At 55.0% G+C, this 7990-nt stretch overlaps 1 pseudogene; it reads left to right on the top strand.

Moving 5' to 3' along the window:
- The first annotated feature begins 853 nt into the window (after positions 1-853).
- On the top strand, positions 854-7935 carry LOC142588697 (uncharacterized; annotated as a pseudogene).
- The last annotated feature ends 55 nt before the right edge of the window (positions 7936-7990 follow it).

Raw genomic sequence — 7990 nt, 5'->3', positions numbered from 1 at the left:
CTTCAACAGTTGCCGAAGCTGTTGAATTCGGTGCGGTTTGAGGTAACTTATCAGGGAGTTGTGCCCTCGGTAGCTCAGGCCATTCTTCATGACGGGCGAGCCTCTCCGCTTTGTTTGCTTTCCTTGTATTTGTCTTGGTGGCGCTGTGCGGTGATGCGACAGTCCTTCTGACGGTAGCTGGCGTGTTCCTATCGTCCCCAATTCACGATACGATTATAAGCTGCACCGTAGTGGGGGGACTCCGGATTAATATTATTTCCCCGAGGTTCTTCAACGTGCACCCGATTAAAGGTACACGGAAGTTTTGGGCATTTCGCCCACTATGAAATGCGTCCACCGCCGCCGGAATTGGATACCGTGCCGTTGGCCGCAGCAGGGCTACGTCACAGCCACCGGGTGGGTCCCCAAAGTATCCTAGGCGCATGTTATGTTGTGTAAATGCGAAAAAACAGCCCTGTGCCGTGATACCTGGATATTATTGTGCGAACTGCATGCCGCTGATGAGAGAAGCGGCGAGTATAGTATGCAAAGTCTCATTGTAAACAGTATATCAGAAAATAATTTATGACTGTGGAAGAGCCGGGCTTCTCATCGGCTCCTGCTATTATGCCAATTAACGCAGTGTTAATTGACAGTTACCGCGATATGATTGGTGCCAAAGTGTGTGCGAAGGTGCGGGGCATCAACCAGTACCAGTTTTGACCAAGCGGTACGTGATTCTCTCGATTTACGAGGACTTTTTCTATCGGGGTGCGGACTTTTCGCTAAGCCTAACGTAGCCCTACCATGAGTACGGCCACCGTTGGCGACGGGCCCGGCCGCTAGGCCTAACCCGGCGACGACTACGACCAAGATGGCATCCGAAATGGAAGTGGCCACGTCAATGGGAGACAACATGGAGTCAGCACCGAGCATCGGCAGTCTCGGCGGGCGCACGCGCATTGAAGTTTACGGAGAGGACATTACACCGGAAGAAGCCGAAGGCTGATCGGCCTCCGGCAAGCGTGTCAAGCAGATCATGGCCGGCAAGAAAAACGGTGAGTCCGCCGCCATTACTCGCCAGTCTAGACCCAAGACTAGGGCCAGCTTTGCTAAGAGAGTTGCAGCCTTGGTAACGAAAGCGGCGAGGATGCCGACAGACATGCCGAAAGAAGACACCAAGATAGTCATGAGACCACGTGGAGGTCTCAACGTAGCGAGAACTGAGGTTTCAATAATTATGTCGGCCGTCATGACGGCGGCTCGAGTAAAGAAGGAAAAAGCCAAAGCAGACACCATCTGCACGAACGCGGAGCAAAACATCATCGTGGTCAGCACCCAGGACGAGAGACGTGCCACGCTATACTCTAAGGTCAAAGCCCTTAGCATAGGAGGCACGACATACGAAGTCAGCGCCTACCAAACGGGGCCGGATGGCACGGTCAAGGGAGTCATCCGAGGCATAGCCGTAGACGACACCCCGGAGGAGATAGCCGAAAACATCGTGAACCCGTGCAACCCCCTAGCGGTAGAGGCGCACAGAATCGGCAATACAACCACGTTGATAGCACTCTTCGCAGGACAGAAAGTACCGAACTACGTGAAGTATGGTTCGATATTAGTCAGGTGCGGGCTTTACCGCAAGCACTTTGACGTGTGCAGGCAATGCGGCAAGGTCGGCCATGAAAGAGACCTATGCCCGAATCCCAACACCAGAGTGTGCTTCGGCTGCGGAATCGTGAACCCCAGCGAGGATCACAAACACGAATGCAAGCCCAAGTGCAAGTTCTGCGGGGGACAGCATCCAACGGGCGAGAGGGAATGCAAAAACAAGTACAAGATGCCGTACGTGGTCAAAAAACGGCAATGGGAACGCAAGATGGAAGCCATGCAGCAACAACCGGATCCGGAAAGCTTTCCGCCGCTGCGAGCGCCGTCTGCCGAGGGACACCGCGGGGAATCGAGGCAGCGCGACAGCAGCCGCAAGAGGGACAACAGCAAGGGAGGCAGGAGCGCCAGCCGCCACAGACCGTCGCAGTTGAAGGAGAGAGTCGCCTGGGCCGACGCAGTCAAGGCAAACATAGCAGAGAAGAGACAACCACCAGCGCAAAACGCCGCCAAGAAGATCCAAGAAGAGAACGGGGTGGTAAAAGCCCTGAGAGACGAGAACGAGATGCTAAAGCGGAGAATCGCCGAACAGGACGCAACCATCAAGGAAATCAAAGGGAAGCTAACGGCATTAATTGCGTTGCAGCAACAGCAGCAGCTGCTGCCGAAGCCCGCACAAGACAGGAAACAAGAAGACATAACCGAGGACGAACAAGAGGTCGAGCTGGACCCGAGAGCCACGAGAGGTGGGACCGGCTCCCAAGGGGAGAGCCATAGAGGGTGCCAAGGAACGAAACATAATGTAGAGAATCGAAAAACAGGACGACAGACTCGACCGTCTTGAGGCGCACAGCAAGGTAACCAACGAACGCCTCACTGCGCTCGCGCAAACAGTTCAGCAGGTGACAACGAACATACAGAGGACGATCTAGAACATGATGGCGCAGATGCGTGCACAGCTGCAGACGCAGATACAGGCACAAATACAAGGTATGGAAGCACAGATCATCGCCAATCTGCAGCAATCATGGACGGGACAGCACGTACAGCAGCATCCACACCGCCAGTTAGAGACCTCTTGGTCTGGCGCTGGAACTGCAACGGCTTTACCGGCAAGAGAGCGGTGCTGCAGCAACACTTGCAGCAACTAACGAGCAAACGAGACGTCATAATGATTCAAGAAACACAGCGAAGAGACGCCGAGACTACCGGGCTACCGGTCGCACGACAGCCCGCCGAGCAAAAGGGACACGTCCAAGGGCAAGGGCAGAGGGGTCTGCACCTTCGTTAGGAGAGGGATCACCTTCATGGAACACAAAATAATCGGCAGAAGCGCCATCGAACACTGCACGGTGGAAGTAATCACGGGCAAGTGGAGGAAGGAGAGCACTTTCCTGGTGAACGTCTACAGCAATCCGTCCCACGGACAATAGAAATTCAAGGCACTATTCCACAAGGCGAGTTCAGTCGCGGGGAGCAATACGCTCGTAGTGTGCGGAGACTTTAACGCTCCGAGCCAAGACTGGGGCTACCACAGAACGACGGTCAAGGGGAGAGAGCTGATGCAAGACGCCACCGACGTGGGACTGAACCTAATCACGGATCCGGCCTTTACCACCAGGATCGGCACATCGGTTACGAGAGAAGCCACTCCGGACCTTACCTTCATCAAAACCGACGGAGGATCGAAAGAAGCAAAATGGAGAAACACGGGCCAAGAGCTGGGTAGCGATCACTACATCGTGGAGGTCGTCGTACCACTCGAAGGCCAAGGCAAAAGCGGCATAAGGAAGCATCGCATTACGGACCGGGACGCCTTTCGAAAGGCGCTACCTGCGGTGCAACTGGACATTACGGACATCGAGCAATGGGCGGCCAACGTCGTTGAGACGACGGAAGGAGCCACCAAAGAGCTGGAGACGGACAAACGGATAGACAAGATGGATAGTCGGCTGGCCCACCTGATAGAAGCGAAGCAGTCCATAAAGGCGAGGTGGCAGACGCGACGACCCAACCGAAGTCTAAGGAAGAAGATCGCCGAGCTCAACAGGCAGATCGAGGTCCACTGCAGGGTGCTATGCACCCAACAGAGGAACGAGGCCTGCAACGAAGCCGACGGACAGATGCACAAGGGAAAGACGTGGAACATGCTGCGGCACCTCCTCGACGAAACCAAGACCAAGGGCCACCAACACAACAACCTGGCCAGGATCCTACACAAGGCAATCTGCGAACACGGGGAGGACGAAGTCAAGGGGCGCTTGGACGCCAAGTACCTACCGACCACCCCCACGGAAAGACACCCGGATTACCGAGGCAACGAGAACAAGACGCTAGATCGAGACATCCAGACGTGGGAAATCAGAGTTGCCCTGCAGGATCTCAATGGCAGGTCCGCCGCGGGTCCCGTTCGAGTGACCAACAGAGCGCTCAAGAACCTCACCGAAGCGGCCATCGAAACGCTCACGAACTTCTTGGGCCAGGATAGCCTACAAGTGCTGGCAAGAAGGAAGGCTGCCCAAGCGATGGAAAGCAGCCAAGACGATCCTCATTCCCAAGCCTGGCAAGCCGCCCAACATAGAGAACCTCAGACCGATCTCGCTCACTTCGTGCGTGGGAAAGGTCCTCGAGCACGTTCTCATGAACAGGTGGCAGCGTTACCTGGAAGAATCGGAGCTTTACCCACATTCCATCATCGGGTTTCGGAAGAAGCTCGGGACGCAAGATGCCATGATCTTACTGAAGAACGAGATCATCGACGGTGCCATGGGCACCAAGGACAACAGAGCCATACTCGGGCTGTACTTGCAGAGCGCCTTCGATGAAGTGAGGCACTCGGCTATCCTGGCCCAAGTATCCAAGCTAAACATGGGCAGAAGGACATACCAGTACATCAAAGACTTCCTGACGGAACGGAGCACCGAAATCTGCGCGGGAGACCTGCAGCTCGAAAAGAAGAAGCTGGGCAGCGTCGGAACTCCGCAGGGCTCGGTGATCTCCCCGCTACTCTTCAACCTCGTGATGATCGGGGTGGCCAACCGGCTAGAAAGAGTAGCGGGAGTCCGGTACACCATCTACGCCGACGACGTTACGCTATGTGTACCGGGAGGAAGCGACGCACGCATCGAGACAACGCTGCAAGAAGCGGTCAAAGCCATCGAGGAGCAGCTGGGCGTGTCTCGACTCGTTTGCTCTCCGGCCATGTCAGAACTGCTGGTGATTCCACCGACAGGAGCGGGCAGGAAAAGAAAGAATATGGAAGTCAAGTACGAGCGCAACAAGATCACGGTCAAGGCAGCGGCAGGACAAGTAATACCGGAGGTCGATAAGATTCGAGTGCTCGGGCTGCTCATCCAGCGAAACCGAGTCAATGGTGAAACGGTCAACAAGCTCGTGGGCAAAGCGGCCGCGGCAATGAGACTCATCAAGAGGGTGTCCAACAGAAGAGCGGGGATGAAGGAGGAGAGCCTGACTAAGCTCGTTCAATCCTTCGCAGTTAGCCACATAACGTACGTGGCCGCCTTCCACAACTGGAGGCCGAGCGAACGTAACAAGATAGACGCCACCATACGCAAGGCGTATAAGGCGGCACTCGGTCTCCTCGGGAGCACGAGCACCGAAAAATTCATGGCGCTGGGAGTCCACAACACGCTGGACGAAATCGCCGAAGCACAGAGAACGGCGCAACTCGAGCGTCTCTCTGAAACGAGAACCGGAATACAGATACTGCGGGACCTTGGCTTCGAGCCGAGGGAAGGCAAGCAGCAAAAAGACTTACCTATACCGGATAGCATCAACAGAAAGCTCAGGGTCTGCCCGAGCCCGAGGAACGTGAACTCCGATCACAACAAGGAGCGGAGGTTGGCGAGGGCCAGGGCTCTCGTAGACCTCCACGCCAGAGAAGAAGGCGCCGTCTAAGTGGACGCGGCGGAGTATCGAGGGAGCAGCGACGCATACGCGGTGGTGGCTGTCGGGGCGTCGACAGGTGCAACGAAGACCGCGGCAAGGGTCCGGACTCGAGAGGCGCACCGGGCGGAGGAGGTGGCCATCGCCTTGGCCGTCTCCGACCCCGGATGGCACAACAGTGCTGTGTGACTCTAGAACGGCAGTGAACTACGCCAAGGGTAGGGTATGTAGTGAGGCCGCGCGCATACTGGCGCAAGGCCGAAGACATCGGACGGAAAAGTGCTGTGGCGATCAAGTGGTTTCCGGCCCACATGGGCAGTGACGTGTCGGAACGCGGGAACGTGAACCACAACGAGACGGCCAACTCGGCCGCGCGAGGACTAACCAACCGCGCAGCTGCAAGCACGGCCGACTCGGAGTGTTGGTCGCGGTGCAGTGCCAAGGACAAGATGACCACCTTCAACGAAATAGTGAAGTGGTACAGACTTAACAGACAGACTATGCCGCCACCTCCCCCAAGGCTTACCCAGGAGGAGGCAGTGCTATACAGGCAATTACACACGCGGTCCCTGCTCACCCCGGTGCTTTCTAAGCACGTGTGTCCGAGCGTGTACGCGAGTGACGTGTGTAGACTGTGCGCGAAGGAGAGAGCCCCCGCGGCTCACATCCTTTGGGACTGTAGCATAAATCCGCGAGAAGCCAGCGAGAAGACGACGATCCCGCCGCAGCTAGAGGCTGCAACGAGGAGCTATGACCAAGAGACACAACTCAAGGCCGTCCAGCAGGTCTCGGCAGCTCCAGAGAGGCAGCGACCGCGCGAAACCGAGGAGAAGGGGGCAGCACCCCCAGGAAGGGGGCCGCGGCCCTCTCGGACCCGCGAAAGTAGCGAGCAACCAAGACCTCGAGGAGCACAATGCACGAGACTGACGTAGTGGCCGCGTGGCGGTAAAAGCTTGTCCTCCCTTCGTGGAGGGAGCCTAACCGACTCTGCAGGCATTTTCACTAAAGTTGTTCTCTCTCTCTCTATGTTACGTTCAATATGGGCCGCAATGTGGGCAAATGGTAAGCGCTTTGATTGCAATAGCAATTCTATGGACACTCAAGGCGCATTTCTGCCGTTGCCGTCACCGTGATCTGCCGTGCAATGTACAAGGGCGATGACGTCGTCGCCGCCTGCCGTATGCTGTACGTGCGAGTGAAAGCTTGCAGGAGTGAGCCGATGATGGAGGCTAAATTACGCACGCGAGGGAAAAATGCAGGGAGGAAGCGCGCCGTCTTCCGTCGCACGCAAGGCACCGGGCTGAGGGAGAGCGGAGGCGTTCTACTCTGACGGCGGCTGCATATCGCGCGGCCGAGTGGTCCCATCTTGAAAGCGACCTGCAAGGGGCACACAGTGCGCCGACTGCTGATAGCTTAGTTTGTGCAGTGTTTTCACCGCTTAGTTCGCACTGAAGCGAGAGGCAGGGCGAAGGTCAATTCGCTTGCTGCTGCAGACGGGTTTTCTCACTATAGCGTTCTTATAGCGCGTTTCCGCGGTCGTCGAGTGAGATGTGTTCATGATTTTTCGTACGCGCGTGACACCATGCTCGTTAATTTCTTACAAGGCCAATGTTTACAAGTTTATACGGCCGAAAAAACTGCTATCCTCACTTCGTATTGCTCTCTAATGATTAGCTATTGCAATCGATCTTTCTCCTTTCGCGTGAAATTGCAACTTTTTAAAGGTTTACTTCTTTTCGCGGATTGAGACATAACCGCCGCTGAGACGTGCACAAAAAGAGAACACGAAGGGAAACAAGCAGAACAACGCGGACGGCACGAAGCAGGTTTCTTCATGTGCGTCCTCTCACAGGCAATTATGCCTCAGCATGTACCAACCATTACGGATAAAAGAATTCGGGTAGGCTTTATTAAGGACGCAGCCGGAATAGGCTACGTGAAACGTCTTACACTTCCCGAAGGCAGTACATGAGTACTAGGGTAGAGAAATGACATAACCAAATATACAATTGACATTTATTCGCACAGGTGAAAGCTTGAGGTAGATCTCTAGTTTATGTTACAGGTAGTGGGCATCTTATGGTGCAATTTAGCATTGCTGCTCGCTCCATGTTCATAGTGGGGCTGTTTATTTTGCTGTGAGTGTAGGAGACCTAAACTACAGAAATTGCGCCGTTAGTGGTGGCGCTCCGGTTTCTTCTGCGCCGCTGAAGTCTGTAGCATCTGTGGGTGCTTGGGACCTCCTGCACTTTTATCAATCTGCTGCGCTCATGAATTCCGCATCGGTCTGAAACCACCTGCCTACCTCCACTGTCGCCATTATGAATCCACTGAAACATAAAACTGAATCTCCCGATCACCTTTCTGTAAACTCGCACGTCATTATCTTTACCTTGTTTAATTTTTAGACCCACTGCCTCTATTCCGCTTGACCGGCGCTGAGAGTAAATACATATATAAAATGAAATGTGAAAGATAAAGAAATTTGCAGTTTTAC

Source organism: Dermacentor variabilis, chromosome 7 (assembly GCF_050947875.1).
Source record: "Dermacentor variabilis isolate Ectoservices chromosome 7, ASM5094787v1, whole genome shotgun sequence".
Taxonomy (NCBI): Eukaryota; Metazoa; Arthropoda; class Arachnida; order Ixodida; family Ixodidae; genus Dermacentor; species Dermacentor variabilis.
Note: the sequence above shows the minus strand (reverse complement) of the source record. Positions and strands in the feature narration are given on the sequence as shown.